The sequence below is a fragment of the Entelurus aequoreus genome, linkage group LG10 (genome assembly GCF_033978785.1).
Source record: "Entelurus aequoreus isolate RoL-2023_Sb linkage group LG10, RoL_Eaeq_v1.1, whole genome shotgun sequence".
Lineage (NCBI taxonomy): Eukaryota > Metazoa > Chordata > Actinopteri > Syngnathiformes > Syngnathidae > Entelurus > Entelurus aequoreus.
In genome coordinates, this window is record NC_084740.1 from 30,795,257 (window position 1) to 30,814,711 (window position 19,455).

Here is a 19,455-nt window from a genome sequence, read left to right on the forward strand (position 1 = left end):
CTAACCACGACCCATCAGGAGCAAGGGTGAAGTCTCTTGCTTAAGGACACAACGACGGCCATGTCTAGGATGGCGGAAGTGGTTCAAAACACCCACATCGTGTTTATGCCAGGGGCCGGCCCTAGCCTCCACAACTCTCCTGCTTCTCCTTTGCCTCAGAATGCGCATGGTATGATCATACCCGCTTCAAACTGATTAGTAACACAAAGGAAAAAGAACAAACATACTACACTCTCAACAGAACCGTATCAGGTCAACTGAGCGTTCACAACCACAAATAACCTTGAAATCACATCATGTTTTCTTTCTTTCTTTTTTAATCCAGTCAGATCTAAATTGGGACATAATATGTAACAATTTGACCTCTTTTGTGAGGATAAGCTCTCGCTGGTGCCTTTAATCAGCTTCCTAAACGCATCTTCTCACGGGAGTTGTAACCATGTGGACGAGGTGAGTCCCTGCAGAGTAGTTTTACAACAAACATGCACTGTTTCATCTTCTGATGTGTACTACTTTGCACCATATGCACAACATGGCAACAAAAAGGGAGCACTTACACAACAATTGACTACTTCATCAGTGATTTTGTCTCAAAAACGTTTCAAATCAATGTTATCCATGATGATGACACCATGATTCCATGCATACCCATTGTGCAACTAGTGTTGAACAATAAGAACCTATTCAAATGACTCTCTCCTTGCAAGACCTAGAAGAGTGAGTTTTAACATGTAGCACGAGCTACGTTGTTTAGAAGCAGACGCCATATTTGTTTTTCTAACTATATATACTGAATCGGTCTATTATGTAGGGGCAATGTAAGGACTAAAATATGCACTGAAAAATGGTGTATAAATTACATGGGACTGATTGGTGATGAATATTAGTCAAAATGGATTGCACTGCCTGGCTGCAACTAGCAACGGCACTGTTGATTACTACAGCAATTCTTCTGTGGGCCGCATTATTACTCTCCATTAGACGGTAACATCTTGGAAATATTAAAATCTGACGTCATGGTTAAAAAAATAATGATACAGTGGAGAATGGACCTCGATTTACGAAGAACCCTTCATTGGACCAAATTTTCGATTTACAAACCACAATCCGAATAAAAATGTGCTTTGTTGTACAAACTTTGTCTCAGTGTACGATAGTTTCTTTCATTCAGTGTAGGGCTGCAGCTATCGATCATTTTAGTAATGGGTATTCTATTGATTTGTTTGTTCTAGGCCTGGGCGATATATCAATGTTATCGATATATATGAGTTTTTTGTTGCAGACGATTTAAAAATAAAAAAAAAATACTTTTATCTCCTTTTGCTCTGCATACTTTTTGCCCTTCAGGAGCTTCCGTAGCTTGCGCCGTCCCCTTACTTCCATAGCGACTCACATAGCAAAACATGGCTAATGCTAACTCTAACAAGAGTGAGACAGAAAAGAAAAGTGTTGTCAGTACTTTAGTTTTGCGGCAACAGACGTGGAACAAGTGACTGCACGTTGCAAAGTTTGTTTCAAAAGGCATTCGCACAACGAACTTGTTCCAGAATCTGAAACCGAAGCATCCAGCCGAGTGAGGGAAATACAACTCTTTACGAAGCAAACAAGACGCAACAAAAAAAACTAACTACGGGCTAAAAATCGCCTCAATATGTTGGAATCAATTAGACAAGATATGTATGATGATGCCATGTATGATGAGAAAGAAGCACAATGCATAGAGCGATCGCTACAGCAGTTGCTCTGCACACCACCAAGATGTGTGAATGACCCACTTTTATTCTTTGGCTTTTAACACTACGTGAGTTGTGTGGTCCTCTGTGTTTTTAAAATTTTGATTTCTATTTATTGTTTTAATTGGTTTTAACCTTTAAAATCGTTTTTAATCATATTTAGTTTTATATTGGTTTTATATTTATTTATTTTTTGTTTTTATTCAGTCATTGGTGGAGCTAAGGATAATATTTGAATATTGTTTTTAATATTGTTGTGCAGCACTTTGGAAACATTTCTGTTGTTTAAATGTGCTATGCAAATACATGGGATTGTATGGGATTGGATTGAATGAAAAAGGCTGTGTTTACTTTATCTACTTACTGAAACAAACTACAGTCATCTCAATGTTTTACTTCAATATTTATTTGGACACAATGTCAAATACCACATTTTTCTTTACAGAACTATGTTATTCAAGACAGAAGTTTGCACTTTATTAATCTCAATGTTGGAGATTGTTTATTTGCATGCAATGTGCAATGCTACATTTTTGTTAACAGAAGTATTTTCTATTCAAGCTTCCCAAGAGAAGTTCTTAATTTAAATATTTGTATATTATTCCATAAAAAGTACAATTTACATCCAGTCTAAAAAGAACAACGTTATTTAAATTAGAATTATTCTAGGAGTAAGATGCAATGTATGCAGTGTCATTTAAAACTACTAGTTTTTAATCCGATAAAAGAAAACTGTGTTTTTAATTATCTCGTTCATTTGTATTCAAAGTAGGGGGAATAACGTAAATCTAATTTTTAAAAGATTTAAAAACTATTCCAATGTTGTTTATTAGTATAATAATTAATATCAATTTCATTTGTCATTATATATGTATGTTATATCACAATTGCTTTGTCATTGCATTTGTCACTTGCACTCTCAATGTTACACTAAATGCGTGGAGTATGAGAAACGTACTTTCATGCACTGTATGTATCATATAGAGAATGACAATGAAAAACTTTGAATTTTAAAAAAACATAAATGTGACATACAAGGTCATCAATGATATTTGTTATTTGTATATGTGTACAGCTCCACTAATGGACATTGGAGTGTTACTTTCAAAGGCAAAATTAAAGTATTGCTAGAAACATAATTTTATATGGGACTTTATTGTATTATATGTATAGTACATGTTCCAAAAAGAAAAAAGCATAAAACACCACCAGAATTAGAGATATTACAAGTCAAAGTGATGAAGCTTAGTGTTACGCTCATGACTTGGTGTAACTAAACATTACCCTATAAGATGAAGGCAATTGCATTTTATAGATATTTGAAATGTATTCAATGTTTATAAATGAATATTTAAATATACTAATTGTAAAAAAGGGAATACATATTCAAAATAAGATCATTAAATGAAATCTAGATTGGTTACACCATCATGAGCGCAACACAAGGTTGTAAAAGTTTCAACAACAATTCTAAATAAGATGTCAAAAGCAAACTGAAATCAAATACACACAGCTTAAAGATTGATCAATACCTATTTAAATTTAGTTATACATAATTATGATGATTTATCAAAATATAAAAGAAATATACCTGAACAGAACGCTCATGATGGTTACACCAAAAAGTAACGCTATGAATCGAATTTTTTGGGGCATTTTTATGCTATTTCCCATCTCCTTTTTATTATCGTTGATTTTAAATGGTCAAACTAATGCATATTATATATACATGCCCTAGTAAACAAAAAAAAGTCATTTATTTTGATTGTTACATTTTGAAGTACATTTGTGCAGGTGGGTGCGAATGTACCCATTACCAGAGCTGTACACATATAGAAACAAAGGTCAACTTCAGCAGATTCAATATCTGGTATTTGTTTTGTGGAAAGATAACGCAGACAAAATCGACTTTGCAATAACTTGTCAAAAATGGCAAAAACAAAAAAAACGCAAACACACTTTAAAAATGTGAACTCTAAACCTAAAGCACACTAAATATTTTCATGTCGAAACGGGTTTTATGCCACCCCTACTTGTTTGAGTTATACGTCATTGGAAAGCTTATTTCACAGAGATTCAACTGATATGCATCATTCCAAGATACAGTAATAACTGCAGGATCCATGAACACGAATGTTGGATGGTGAGGCTTTCTGGGTGGCTAGGAGCCGCACTTTAGCTTCCACACATACTAGCTGACAAATAAACATCCATACCTTGTGAACGTACACACATTTACAAACACACATTTTTATACATAGAGGATAACTTAATGACACTCATCCAAATACACATCACCTAAAACACACCACATCGTAAGCTTGAGCTCATTTTATCATAATGTATAAGATAATAGATTATGTCCCTTTTTTTAAAATTTCATTGTCTTTCTTCCTTTTATCTCCTTTCTCTTATAATCCAATTGTTAATTTAATTTATATATTGTTACATTTGAAATGATAGAATGTGATAATAGAGGTAAATATTATTATTCATTATCAATGTTGTTATTACTGTTTCAATTGTAGTGTAATGTTCTTTGTCAACATTGTGGTAATATCTACTTTATTATTTTGTTTTTTTATAAATATTAGATATATATTTGTATATATTGTATCTACTGGTGTATTTGTTGGTTGTTGTTGTTGTTGTCTCTCTCTGTCCTGTCCCCACAATTCTCCCCTCTGTCTTCTTTCTATCCCCTCCTGCTCCGGTGGTAGATGAAGCAGAAGATGATAAACGTGAAGAAAACATGGAGGGTGCTTTGGAATGTCGCTTTAATTTTAGGGAGGCTGCATTGGCTATGCTGTCCGATGGCTGCACTTCTTTAATGCATTTATTAGCTTCAACAATTCGTAGCGGAACTCCATTGGTTCAATAATTGGTTTTCACTGCAAATATCTTGAAACTATAGACTTTGGTTCAAACCAGGTGACTTGAGTGAATCATGTAAGGAGAAAGGGTTGTGCCAAGTGTGCGCTCAGTCACGTCCTAAACTGTTACGCTTGAAGGTCAAACATAATTAAACAAAAAAGCAAGAACTGAAAAAAGGGGAGTCAGATGAACATGAAAAGAGACAAGAAGACCGAGTGTTCATGGGTTTGTCGGCACACGTACTACGACCTTGACTGAGAACAATGAAAACATTTAAACTATAGATCCAGTACAAGTAAAAAGCAACAAGAACCAAAGGGTAACAGCAACTTGTGCTTTTCTTGACCCTGGGAGTACAGCCTACTTCTGTACTGAGGAACTGATGAAAGAGGTCAACCTCATCGGAAAAAAAACAAACATTTGATTGACGACGATGAGGGGAAAAAGGATTGTTAGCATTAACAGTCACATCGTGCCTAGCTTAGAAGTGAGCAGCATGGATTGCAACAATTTTCTCTGGCTTCCAGGTACATTCTCCCAAAAGACTATCCCTGCAACAAAGAGTAACATTCCTTTACAGGTGGATGTTCACAAGTGGTCACACCTTCAGGAGGTGAATCTACAGAAGGTAGACATGCAGAGATCGGACTGCTCATTGGGAATAGAGGTGCAACGAGTCGTCAACATTGTCGACAATAACATTTGCCGCCAACAAATTAATTTGTCGACATAGTTGTGACATCATCACTAGTCTTTTTCTGGAGGACTTGAGTCAGCACCGCCACTAGCATCAACATCGCGGGTGAAAACATGTGCAGTTTGGGAATATTTCTTCCTATTCTTGTGAAAAATATGAATACCTTGCTCATTTTGCAAAGCAGATCTTGTTTTTATGACACTATATCTGTGATACGGTAGCATTTAAAGCGAAGGAATGTCGGACACCTGGAAGACGTGGTCACCTCAACTCGATAAGATTGTTAGAAGTTGTGTGTACAATTTATTTCACTATCAGTTTAGCCAAAGTCCTTCAGCTACATACAATAACAAACGTCAATCGCACATGCGCATGTGCACACATACGCACACACATACACACACATAGTTTGATCATATTACGCCTATACTGGCTCATTTGCACTGGCTTCCTGTGCACCTAAGATGCGACCAGTGTTGGGTTAGTTACTGAAAACCAGTAACTAGTTACAAGTACTAGTTACTTTATTTCAAAAGTAACTCAGTTACTAACTGAGTTACTTACACCAAAAAGTAATGCGTTACTGTGAAAAGTCACTACTTAGTTACTTCTTTTTTCCCCCTTTTTTTTAAGGCTCCCATTAATGCCCTTTTAGCCTTCATTTCAGTACTGTTATTGCACTGGAGAATAATACAATGTGTTGATCAACTTGACACGCATTTGCATCACTGAACTCAGAAAGCAATGTGGTCTACATACAACACACAAAGACAAAGATATGTTTCAAAGGGCCAATTTATTTCAGGCCAGAAAAAATTGACAAAACTATTTTAAATAGCTGCAACATAATGTCACTTTAACTTTAACTCTAAGTAGATAGGATCTTTGATCCAAGACACAACTTACATTTAACTAAAATGTTATTTTCTTTGTGCTCGACAAAAGAAAAGTATTGAGAATGTCTCCATGTTAAAAAACTTGACTTCTGGCTTCGCCATGATGTCTTGTTAGTTGTTATGAGAGTAGCGTATGTGTGTGGCCCTTGTGTTTCACGTTGACGACGCTCATTCGCTGTCTCCTGTCACGTGACTGGGCCAGCTCTATACTCTGCCAGGTACAGGGGTGTCCCAGCACATAGTAAGTTAAGGAAGTAATCAAAAACATCTGAAAGTGATGCTTGCACCCCCCACACGCCGTTTTTTGGTTTATATTGATACTTTTTTCAGAAAAGTGATGCCAAATGAGTAGCGTGTGAGTACCGATATATCGATACCACAGGATCGATACGCACATCCCTAGTGAGTGCGTGTAGGTGCTCTAGCTTGCTGGATGGCTGCGTCCAATAAAGTCACAAAGTTGCAACAAACCGCCGGGCTCGTCATTCACCCTCAGCTGTAAAGACCCTCTTCCGGGTAAAGTGAAGGTTGTTAGACCCGAAGTACGGCCCTGGGGGAACGTCTCCCCTGTGGGGAGGCGTGCTTTCTGTGGGTGGGGGAAAGCACGCCTCTTCTTTTCCACCGGAGCACTCCAATAAAACGCACTCAGATCTTCAGTTTCTAGCCGATACTACATAAAAATAGCGTAAAATAACGCAGTAACGCATCATACAGTAACGGTAACTGAGTTACTGTATATAAAAAAATAACGCGTTAGATTACTAGTTACCGCCTAAACTAACGGCGTTACAGTAACGCGTTACTTAGTAACGCGTTAGTCCCAACACTGGATGCGACTTTAAGGTTTTACTACTTACGTATAAAATACTACACGGTCAAGCTCCTGCCTATCTTGCCGATTGTATTGTACCATATGTCCCGGCAAGAAATCTGCGTTCAAAGAACTCCGGCTTATTAGTGATTCCCAGAGCCCAAAAAAAGTCTGCGGGCTATAGAGCGTTTTCTATTCGGGCTCCAATACTATGGAATGCCCTCCCGGTAAAAGTTAGAGATGCTACCTCAGTAGAAGCCTTTAAGTCTCATCTTAAAACTCACTTGTATACTCTAGCCTTTAAATAGACTCCCTTTTTAGACCAGTTGATCTGCCGTTTCTTTTCTTTTCTTTTCTACTCTGCTCCCAACCCGGGGTGGACCGCTAGCCTGTCCATCAGATGGGGACATCTCTACGCTGCTGACCCGTCTCCACTCGGGATGGTTCCTGCTGGCCCCACTATGGACTGGACTTTCGCTGATGTGTTGGACTTTCACAATATTATGTCAGACCCACTCGACATCCATTGCTTTTGGTCTCCCCTAGAGGGGTGGGGGGGTTTACCCACATATGCGGTCCTCTCCAAGGTTTCTCATAGTCATTCACATTGACGTCCCACTGGGGTGAGTTTTCCTTGCCCGTATGTGGGCTCTGTACCGAGGATGTCGTTGTGGCTTGTACAGCCCTTTGAGACACTTGTGATTTAGGGCTATATAAATAAACATTGATTGATTGATTGATTGACTATGAGAAACCTTGGAGAGGACCGCATATGTGAGATGAGACTTAAATGCTTCTACTGAGGTAGCATCTCTAAATTTTACCGGGAGGGCATTCCATAGTATTGGAGCCCGAATAGAAAACGCTCTATAGCCCGCAGACTTTTTTTGGGCTCTGGGAATCACTAATAAGCCGGAGTTCTTTGAACGCAGATTTCTTGCCGGGACATATGGTACAATACAATCGGCAAGATAGGCAGGAGCTTGACCGTGTAGTATTTTATACGTAAGTAGTAAAACCTTAAAGTCGCATCTTAGGTGCACAGGAAGCCAGTGCAAGTGAGCCAGTATAGGCATATGATCAAACTTTCTTGTTTTTGTCAAAAGTCTAGCAGCCGCATTTTGTACCATCTGTAATCTTTTAATGCTAGACATAGGGAGGCCCGAAAATAAAACGTTACAGTAATCGAGACGAGATGTAACGAACGCATGGATAATGATCTCAGCATCGCTTGTGGACAAAATGGGACGAATTTTAGCGATATTATGGAGATGAAAGAAGGCCGTTTTAGTAACACTCTTAATGTGCGACTCAAACGAGAGAGTTGGGTCGAAGATAATACCCAGATTCTTTACCGAGTCGCCTTGTTTAATTGTTTGGTTGTCAAATGTTAAGGTGGTATTATTAAATAGATGTCGGTGTTGAGCAGGACCGATAATCAGCATTTCCATTTTCTTAGCGTTGAGTTGCAAAAAGTTAGCGGACATCCATTGTTTAATTTCATTAAGACACGCCTCCAGCTGACTACAATCCGGCGTGTTGGTCAGCTTTAGGGGCATGTAGAGTTGGGTGTCATCAGCATAACAGTGAAAGCTAACACCGTATTTGCGTATGATGTCACCTAGCGGCAGCATGTAAATACTAAAGAGTGCAGGGCCAAGAACCGAACCCTGGGGAACTCCGCACGTTACCTTAACATAGTCCGAGGTCACATTGTTATGGGAGACACACTGCATCCTGTCAGTAAGATAAGAGTTAAACCAAGACAAGGCTAAGTCTGTCATCCCAATACGCGTTTTGATACGCTCTAATAAAATATTATGATCAACAGTATCGAAAGCGGCGCTAAGATCAAGAAGCAACAACATAGATGAAGCATCAGAATCCATCGTTAGCAATAGATCATTAGTAATTTTTGCGAGGGCTGTCTCCGTAGAGTGATTTGCCCTGAAACCGGACTGAAAAGGTTCACAGAGATTGTTAGACGCTAAGTGTTCATTTAGCTGCTGTGGTACAATTTTTTCAAGGATCTTCGAGATAAACGGAAGGTGGGACACCGGCCGGTAGTTTACCAGGAGATCAGGATCGAGGTTAGGTCTTTTGAGTAGAGGATGAATAACCGCTTTTTTGAATGCTAGGGGAACAGTGCCAGAGGAAAGTGATAAGTTTATAATATTTAACACTGATGGACCTAGTAATACAAAAAGCTCCTTGATAAGTTTCCCAGGAATTGGGTCAAGTAAACATGTTGTTTGTTTTGTCCCATTTACACATTTTGACAATTCCTCCAATGTTATGTCATCAAAGAGAGAGAAACTATTTTGGAGGGCGGTATCCGTCGTATATACAGTCGTATCTGTGTTAATAGAACCCAGTTGTAGCTGAGATGCATTGTCTTTAATCTCTTTTCTAATGACTTCAATTTTCTTAATAAAGAAATTCATAAAGTCATCTGCTGAGTGGGTGGAGCTACTGGGAGGAGTCCCTTGTTGGGTTAACGATGCTACTGTAGTAAACAGAAATTTAGGATCATTTTTGTTGAGGTGGATGAGATTTGAGTAATATTTAGCTTTAGCTGAGGTAAGCATGTGTTTATAAGTTATTAAACTATCACACCATGCTTGATGGAAAACCTCAAGTTTAGTTGCACGCCATTTGCGTTCCAGCTTTCTACATGATAATTTCTGGGCTTTAGTTTCTTCTGTAAACCTTGGGGTACGCCTTTTAGGGGCCCTTTTTAGCTTTAGCGGTGCTACAATATCAATGGTGTCGCGCAGGGCGTCATTAAAGTTGTTAGTGAGGTTATCAATAGAGCCCACATAATTTGGGAATGGTGCCATTACCGAAGGCAGTAGGTCAGTAAGAGTCGTCGTTGTGGCAGCATTAATGTTGCGGCTGCTATAGTAGTTATTATTATTATTATTAGTTTGTTGACAATGAGTCAGAACTTCGAATTTTATAAGGTAATGATCGGACATTACTTTAGTGCACGGGAGTATCGTAACTTTAGAGGTGGTGACACCCCTGACAAGCACTAGATCTATCGTATTACCGTTGCGATGCGATGTTTATTTGTGTAAGACCACAGCTATCAATTATAGTCTGGAGCGCCACGCATGGAGGGTCCGATGGGGTATTCAAATGGATATTAAAGTCCCCCATTATGATTATATTGTCGGCGTGCGTCACTAGATCAGCAACAAACTCTGAGAATTCCCTGATGAAGTCCGAATAGGGCCCAGGGGGGCGGTACATAACAGCCAGGTGGAGAGGCAGCGGTGTGACAAACCTCAAAGTGAGCACCTCAAACGAGTTATATTTATTATTTAGGTTAGGTGTAAGATTATAGTTTTCATTGTATATTAGTGCGACACCCCCTCCCCTTTTAAGAGGTCGGGCAACATGTGTATTGGTATAGTTAGGAGGAGATGCCTCATTTAGAGCAAAAAAATCGTCTGGTTTGAGCCAGGTCTCGGCGAGACCAACGACGTCAAGTTTGTTGTCTCTAATGACTTCATTAACTAATAACGTTTTGGAAGATAATGATCTTATGTTTAAAAAGCCCATATTATAGGTAGTGGGCTGTTTTGAGGATTGTTTGTTGAAATTATCCGAAGTAGCAATATTAATAATGTTGCGTTTATTATGCGTATTGCAATTTAAATAGTTTCGAACATATCTAGGAATTGATACGACGGGGATATTCAGATTGTTTGCTTGATGTTGCGATAAACTGAACGCATCATAGTTAGCTACCTCAGTACAATGTATGTCTGCCTCTGACACGGTCACAAAAGAAAAAACATTATGTGAGTTGTGTTTTATTCTAAGAGAATTGCTATGTGTGCAGGGATTCTCCAGCCTGACGCCGGCTAGTTCTAGTTTAAATGGCTTCTTACCCGGAGACTCCACGCTTCTTTGGTTAGCTTTTCTCTTTGTTGTTAGCCCTGCTCGGCATCCCCGCTTCTGCTTCCGCTCGCACCGCTTATGTCGTCTCCATTGGCGGTCACCGCTAGCACTTGACTCCGCTGCTACAAAGGCCGCTCGATGTAGCCCACGAAGTATTCCCATGCTAGCGAGGAGGTCCACCGTACATGCATCTTTCAGTCTATAACATTGACGTCCCACTGGGGTGAGTTTTCCTTGCCCGTATGTGGGCTCTGTACCGAGGATGTCGTTGTGGCTTGTACAGCCCTTTGAGACACTTGTGATTTAGGGCTATATAAATAATCATTGATTGATTGATTGACATATGCACACACAATAAACATTAGGCACCAAAGCCTAATAAGATTAAACATAAAATATTTTACATTGCTAAAATGTTAATCAACGATACAATTATATTCAGAGTCTACTATAGTGCTAAAAATGCCAAGAGTTAATCAATGATCAATAATATACCAGAGTGCAGCTTTTTAAACACATCAATGCGTCGGGACGGTATAGCTCGGTTGGTAGAGCGGCCGTGCCAGCAACTTGAGGGTTGCAGGTTCGATCCCCGCTTCCGCCGTCCTAGTCACTGCCGTTGTGTCCTTGGGCAAGACACTTTACCCACCTGCTCCCAGTGCCACCCACACTGGTTTAAATAACTTAGATATTGGGTTTCACAATGTAAAGCGCTTTGAGTCACTTGAGAAAAAGCGCTATATAAATGTAATTCACTTCACAATGCTTGTTTTTTTTAGCAAGTTAGTTTTGTTGTTTTTATTGTTTCTTGTTATTGCTGCTATTTTAACTGTTCTTTTTTTACATTAAGACATGTACTTGTTTTATCTTTAAATTTTCCTGTCCTTTTTTTTTTTTTTAAATGGACACACATTTAATAGTTATTTAAATTTTGAGCAGCATAGTTACAGAATAAATAAATATTTATAAACACATTAAACATATTGTTGTGTGTAAGCACATGCCTAAAAATATCTCAATCTTATTTTTTTTAAATTCATTTATGTATGTATTTATTTGACAGAGACAGCACAATTAAACATTGCTACCCACAGGTAAACAATGTCAAAGTACACAAGACTTCTAGCCACAGGCTAAGTTGCAACCTGTGTCCTTAGTTGGTTTTTTTTAAGTTGAGAAAAGTGTAAAACTAGGGATGTCTGATAATGGCTTTTTGCCGATAACCGATATTCTGATATTGTCCAACTCTTTAATTACCGATACCGATATCAACCGATACCGATATATACAGTCGTGGAATTAACATATTATTATGCCTAAATTGGACAACCAGGTATGGTGAAGATAAGGTCCTTTTTTTTTTAAATTATAAAATAAAATAATATAAATAAATTAAAAACATTTTCTTGAATAAAAAAGAAAGTAAAACAATATAAAAACAGTTACATAGAAACTAGTAATTAATGAAAATGAGTAAAATTAACTGTTAAAGGTTAGTACTATTAGTGGACCAGCGCACGCACAATCATGTGTGCTTACGGACTGTATCCCCTGCAGACTGTATTGATCTATATTGATATATAATGTAGGAACCAGAATATCAATCAATCAATCAATCAATGTTTATTTATATAGCCCTAAATCACAAGTGTCTCAAAGGGCTGCACAAGCCACAACGACATCCTCGGTACAGAGCCCACATACGGGCAAGGAAAAACTCACCCCAGTGGGACGTCGGTGAATGACTATGAGAAACCTTGGAGAGGACCGCATATGTGTGTAACCCCCCCCCCTCTAGGGGAGACCGAAAGCAATGGATGTCAAGTGGGTCTGATATAATATTGTGAAAGTCCAGTCCACAGTGGATCCAACACATCAGCGAGAGTCCAGTCCATAGTGGGGCCAGCAGGAGATATTAATGACAGAAAGAAACAACCCTTTTGTGTGAATGAGTGTGAATGAGTGTAAATGGGGGAGGGAGGCTTTTTGGGTTGGTGCACTAATTGTAAGTGTATCTTGTGTTTTTTATGTTGATTTAATAAAAAATAAAAAAATTAAAATTAAAAAAACGATACCAATAATAAAAAAAACGATACCAATAATTTCCGATATTACATTTTAAAGCATTTATCGGCCGATAGTATCGGCAGGCCGATATTATCGGACATCTCTATGTAAAACAAATACAAAAGGATTAAGACAAGTACAAAAAAAAAATATATTAAAAATAATTGGCCCCATTTGTCCACACTACATCCAGTTCTAGTGCTCACACTTCTGATTTTCCTTAAAAGTTGATGGCTAAATTAGAGCCACTGAATATGTGTTTGCTTTATACGACTAATCGTTAGAATAGTCTATGACATGTTGACTATAGTTGGTAGTTGCAGCCCTAAATTAGGACTAATGCACCCAAGGCTGCTGAACTCTGGCAGGTCATCGCCAGTGTAAAAGACAATCTATGGACCTCTCAGAGAGGGTATCAGTCACAGTACAACACATGGACGGATACAAGTCCCAGCAAACCATATATCAGTTGAACTCTGGAATCAGCAGTTTCGGAGCGACTTCCCAGAGTGCAAGCGAGATGACAGACAGGACATATCTGTGGACAACCATCAATTCCTTGATATGGCCTCACAATCAGTTAGACTCGTGGATGGACATTACAGCATTGCCTTGCCGCTGAAGAACAAGAACATAAAGTTTGTCCTTGGCCCTTATAACATGCATTGGCGATTAAAATAAACATTCATAATGTTTCCGGTTTCATGTATGCACATATATACAGTATATATCAGTGTTGGCGTAAGGAATTTTCAAAATGGGGTCCAAAGGACCCCATCAAGTCATAAAAATGGGGTCCCACAGTAAATGTTTGGGGTCCCACTTTTTTGTAACCGTTTTGAAAACAAATGATAAATGTATGCATTATCCTGTTATATCTCACATTTTATATTGTGTTTTGGAAAAAGGTTGTCATAAACGTTAATTCATTCAAAAAATAATACAAAAGAAAAAAAAATGTTATGCATATGTAAATGTATTCAGTTATAAACATTCATTCACTTTCTTCTATCCTTCATGGATCTAAACTTTACCTCTGCCAGTATATTTTTCTATATTTCCATTTAATAAGTTGTTGGTGACCCCGCCTGCCGCCCAAATGCAGCTGAAATAGGCTCCAACAACCCCCGCGACCCTGAAGGGAATAAGCGGTAGAAAATGGATGGGATGGAAGTTGTTGGTGACCCCGCCTGCCACCCAAATGCAGCTGAGATAGGCTCCAGCAACCCCTGCGACCCCGTAAGGGACAAGCGGTACAAAATGGATGGATGGAAGTTGTAGGTGTATTTATTTCAGTATAAAAGTGTTAAAAGGTTTTTTGCTTCGGTCAAGCATTTGACAAATTTAATTGATTATTCTCACCTGTATGTAGATCCTCAAAAACCGCCACATCTACACTTTTATGGCAAATAATGCCAACAAACTTAGAATTTGGCAAGTTAGTTTCAATGTCACTTAATACAGTGGCACTCAATGCCTCTAGCATTTCATCTCTGGCTTTGTGATGACCATAAGCTGTGTGTTCCCCTTTAAGAATGGCAGTATGTGGGGTGAGTGACGTGTGTAAGTGAATGGGCAAATTAGGAGAGGGAGTGCAAGCATGTTCAGGAGTGTTAATAGCAAAGTGGATGTCCGCTTGGCTTTGTGGAAAACATAAATAAAGAGTTGTAACAAATCGACGGCTTCATCATTCCGACCAAAGAGCGGAACTGTAGGGACCCACTGCCGGGTAAAGTGGAGGGTGTTACCCACGACAATATATCGGTCCTGGAGGGAACGTCTCCTCGACCACGGTCTGGGAGCAAACAAGCAGGAAAGGTGTAATGGTGCCTGGTGAGGCTGGATCTTTGAAAATCAGTGCACCCGGTCGTAAAGGTGTTCTTTTTCTTAGCCTGTTTACATGGCGTGCAAAACATCTTTCCATCTTCATAAGTGAGCCATTTGCTGAAAAGTGGCTCCTGAAGCCACTTTTCATTGAAGCTTCGCTTCTTGGGTTTATTGCTCGCCATACCGGAAATGCAGTATTTGTGATAGATAAAACTTTAGGCGAATCAAAATATAAGAATTTGTACCGGAAAGTGCATTACTTTGAAGTCGACCAATAATTAATCATTAATGATTTGACCCGGCAAATATAAACAAAACACCAACGGAAAGCAATAATCGATAAAAAAGAAAAAAAAAAAAATCAAACCGGGCGGTAAAATTTTTTTTTTTTTAAATAAATTGAATATATATATATATATATATATATATATATATATATATATATATATATATATATATATATATATATATATATATAAATATATATATATATATATATATACATACATACATATATATAGGGCAGCACGGTGGAACAGGGGTTAGTGCATGTGCCTCACAATACGAAGGTCCTGAGTAGTCCTGAGTTCAATCCCTGGCTCGGGATCTTTCTGTGTGGAGTTTGCATGTTCTCCCTGTGACTGCGTGGGTTCCCTCCGGGTACTCCGGCTTCCTCCCACCTCCAAAAACATGCACCTGGGGATAGGTTGATTGGCAACACTAAATTGGCCCTAGTGTGTGAATGTGAGTGTGAATGTTGTCTGTCTATCTGTGTTGGCCCTGTGATGAGGTGGTGACTTGTCCAGGGTGTACCCAGCCTACCGCCCGAATGCAGCTGAGATAGGCTCCAGCACCCCCCGCTACCCCAAAAGGGACAAGCGGTAGAAAATGGATAGATAGATAGATAGATAGATAGATAGATAGATAGATAGATAGATAGATGTATACACACAAACACACACACATAAATATATATACTTTTTTGCACACTCATGGCATTCTCTCGATGAGCTTAAAGAGGTAGTCACCTGAAATGGTTTTCACTTCACTGGTGTGCTTGAAGCTCATCAAAAGAATGCCAAGAGTGTGCAAAGCAGTAATCAGAGCAAAGGGAGGCTATTTTGATGAAACTAGAATATAAATCATGTTTTCAGTTATTTCACCTCTTTTTGTTAAGTGCATAACTCCACATTCATAGTTTTGATGCCTTCAGTGACAATCTACAATGTAAATAGTCATGAAAATAAAGAAAAAACACATTGAATGAGAAGGTGTGTCCACACTTTTGGCCTGTGTGTTTATATATATATATATATATATATATATATATATATATATATATATATATATATATATATATATATATATATATATATATATTAGGGATGTCCGATAATGGCTTTTTGCCGATATCCGATATTCTGATATTGTACAACTCTTTAATTACCGATACCGACATTAACCGATACCGATATATACAGTCATGGAATTAACACATTATTATGCCTAATTTGGACAACCAGGTATGGTGAAGATAAGGTCCTTTTTTTTTTTAATTAATAAAATAAAATAAGATAAATAAATTAAAAAAAATTTCTTGAATAAAAAAGAAAGTAAAACAATATAAAAAGAGTTACATAGAAACTAGTAATTAATGAAAATGAGTAAAATTAACTGTTAAAGGTTAGTACTATTAGTGGACCAGCAGCATGCACAATCATGTGTGCTTACGGACTGTATCCCTTGCAGACTGTATTGATCTGTTGATATATAATGTAGGAACCAGAATATTAATGACAGAAAGAAACAACCCTTTTGTGTGGATGAGTGTGAATGAGTGTAAATGGGAGAGGGAGGTTTTTTGGGTTGGTGCACTAATTGTAAGTGTATCTTGTGTTTTTATGTTGATTTAATAAAAAAAAACACACAAAAAAAACGATACCAATAATGAAAAAAACCGATACTGATAATTTCCGATATTTAAATTTTTCATCTTGTTGGTCACAAAAAACATTCATGAAGTTTGGTTCTTTTTTGAATTTATTATGGGTCCACTGAAAATGAGACCAAATCTGCTGGGTCAAAAGTATACATACAGCAATGTTAATATTTGGTTACATGTCCCTTGGCAAGTTTCACTGCAATAAGGCGCTTTTGGTAGCCATCCACAAGCTTCTGGCAAGCTTCTGGTTGAGTTTTTGACCACTCCTCTTGACAAAATTGGTGCAGTTCAGCTAAATTTGTTGGTTTTCTCACATGGACTTGTTTCTTCAGCTTTGTCCACACGTTTAAGTCAGGACTTTGGGAAGGCCATTCTAAAACCTTCATTTTAACCTGATTTAGCCATTCCTTTACCACTTTTGACGTGTGTTTGGGGTCATTGTCCTGTTGGAACACCCAACTGCGCCCAAGACCCAACCTCTGGGCTGATGATTTGAGGTTGTCCTGAAGAATTTGGAGGTAACCCTCCTTTTTCATTGTCTCGTTTACTCTCTGTAAGCACCAGTTCCATTGGCAGCAAAACAGGCCCAGAGCATAACACAACCACCACCATGCTTGACGGTAGGCGTAGCGTTCCTGGGATTAAAGGCCTCATCTTTTCTCCTCCAAACATATTGCTGGGTATTGTGGCCAAGCAGCTAAATTTTTGTTTCATCTGACCACAGAACTTTCCTCCAAAAGGTCTCATCTTTGTCCATGTGATGTCAGATGAGTCAGAGTTTACCTGTTTCTCACCTTTTTTTGTAAGGGGTGCCGAAAGTTGGCAGACCCGTCAGCGATGTTTGTCTGATCTTGAATGGGATTGTGCTGAAAATCTTAATTTCCCGTCGGGGATTAATAAAGTATTTCTGATTCTGATTCTGATATGGGAGCCTGTGTCAAATGCTGTTAAGGAAGCCAGGAAAGCAGGGGAGTTGTGTGTGTGTGCGTGTGTTTGTGGTTCGCTTTACGACAACTCCCCTTATTAAATGATTACACGCGGTTGGCGAGATCTCGTAGAAGTCGGCGCTATTTTGATGCCGGAGTGCGGAGGCGTCACCGTTCCGTGGCGGTGCCGTTCAGCTGCCATTCCGCATTCAGTGGAAATCCGGGGTAACGTGATTTTTTTTAAAAAAATCAAAAAAATTGTGATGAATATAAAATTATAAAGTGGCCACAATATGAGTTTATACAAGTCATTATTTACTTAAATATGGTGACGGACATGTCAGTTGATGATAGATATCCTCTCACATGTCACATTAAAACATGTGACGTATGTGGCAATCAAAACAATGCACATGGAAAACTCACCTTTGCTTTTTTGGGCAGTGACAAAAAATAACAGTTCACCAAATAAAACGTGGTTTGCCTTTTACGCCATTATCTATCACTGCAAGTCAACACATCTGTTTGTAATTACGACACGTTCAGGGAACATATTAGGCTCACCCTGACAGATAGCATCTGTATGTACAACATGTCTAATGACAGACATGACTTTTAATGGAGGAAACATTGGATAACTAGCTAAATGAAACATTTTAGCCTGTACTCACCCGACCAAGAAAATAGTATTAATCCGACGAGAAGGACTCTTGTCCGAGTCGCGTTTCGGGGACTCGGTGGCTTAAGTCATTCCCAAAAAGAGGAGCCGCCACCGGCTGGCTAACCGCTGGCCTGACTGCCGCGGAGTCCGCCTGCCGCAGCCACATAGCGGATAAGCTCGGTCAGCCTCCTCCTCACCCTCCTCCTCCTCCTCGCTCACGGCGCGGTCCCATCAGCCACGGAAGGCGCATGCGCGACGACCACCAATCAGAGGGTCCGTCTGCTCCTGAACGTGCCCTGATTGGCGAAACATGCATCCGGTTTAACAGACTGCAGGTTTGGAACAAAATAAACAAACACAAATTTTTGGACTCTCATGACAAAAAAAGCCAGCAAGCCAGCTTAACAAAAACTGTGGTTAAAATACTACTGCACTGGCAAAAAGTGTGTCTTATTGTCTAATGTTTCAATTAGTGAGGTGCGATACCATTAATTTCCTTTCCAATCCGATACTGAGGAAAATCCAGACTTAAATCTGGATTTTAAATCGGCTATACCGATCCGATACCGACACTTTGTGCAAATATACTTATTAATGAGTCTGGTAAAATGTAAAAAAATTTTTTTTTAAAAAGGCGTACTTTTGGCATACTAAATGTTGCTGCTTTTGGGGAATCATCTTCAAAAAAATATGAAATCAATGGTTAAATAAATGACGTCATCGTTTATTTAACCCTTGTCCCTTGATATAAATACTGCACTGAATGTGTCATCTTATTTATATTCAACTCTGTAGTGTCTCTAGGTAGCTTACAATAAAACAATGCATAGACTTGCTCTTTAAGAATACCGGGTGACTCATTTTAATTGCCAGTAATTTTTTTAGATAAACAAATAAAGTTTGCAATGGCCGTTTTATTTCAATTACTATGTAAAATTGAATGACACTTAGATTATGAATTATTTAAGAAACTTTACCTGAATAAACCTTGGTTTTTCCTATGTGAGATTAATGTGGTGTCATATACTGTATTTGCGTATATATATATATATATATATATATATATATATATATATATATATATATATATATATATATATATATTAAAGATT

General features: G+C 38.4%; 1 protein-coding gene across 2 annotated transcripts in view; it reads right to left on the minus strand.

The window, feature by feature from the left end:
* The window catches only part of st3gal4 (ST3 beta-galactoside alpha-2,3-sialyltransferase 4), a 76,122-nt gene extending 57,548 nt beyond the window's left edge, over positions 1 to 18,574 (minus strand). The window contains exon 1 of one of the 2 annotated variants that reach the window (XM_062060533.1): positions 18,354 to 18,574. The gene's annotated coding sequence lies outside the window, so the exon portion shown is untranslated. The remainder of the gene's footprint in view (positions 1 to 18,353) is intronic. The other variant, XM_062060532.1, reaches the window with a different exon arrangement.
* Between the last annotated feature and the right edge of the window lie 881 nt (positions 18,575 to 19,455).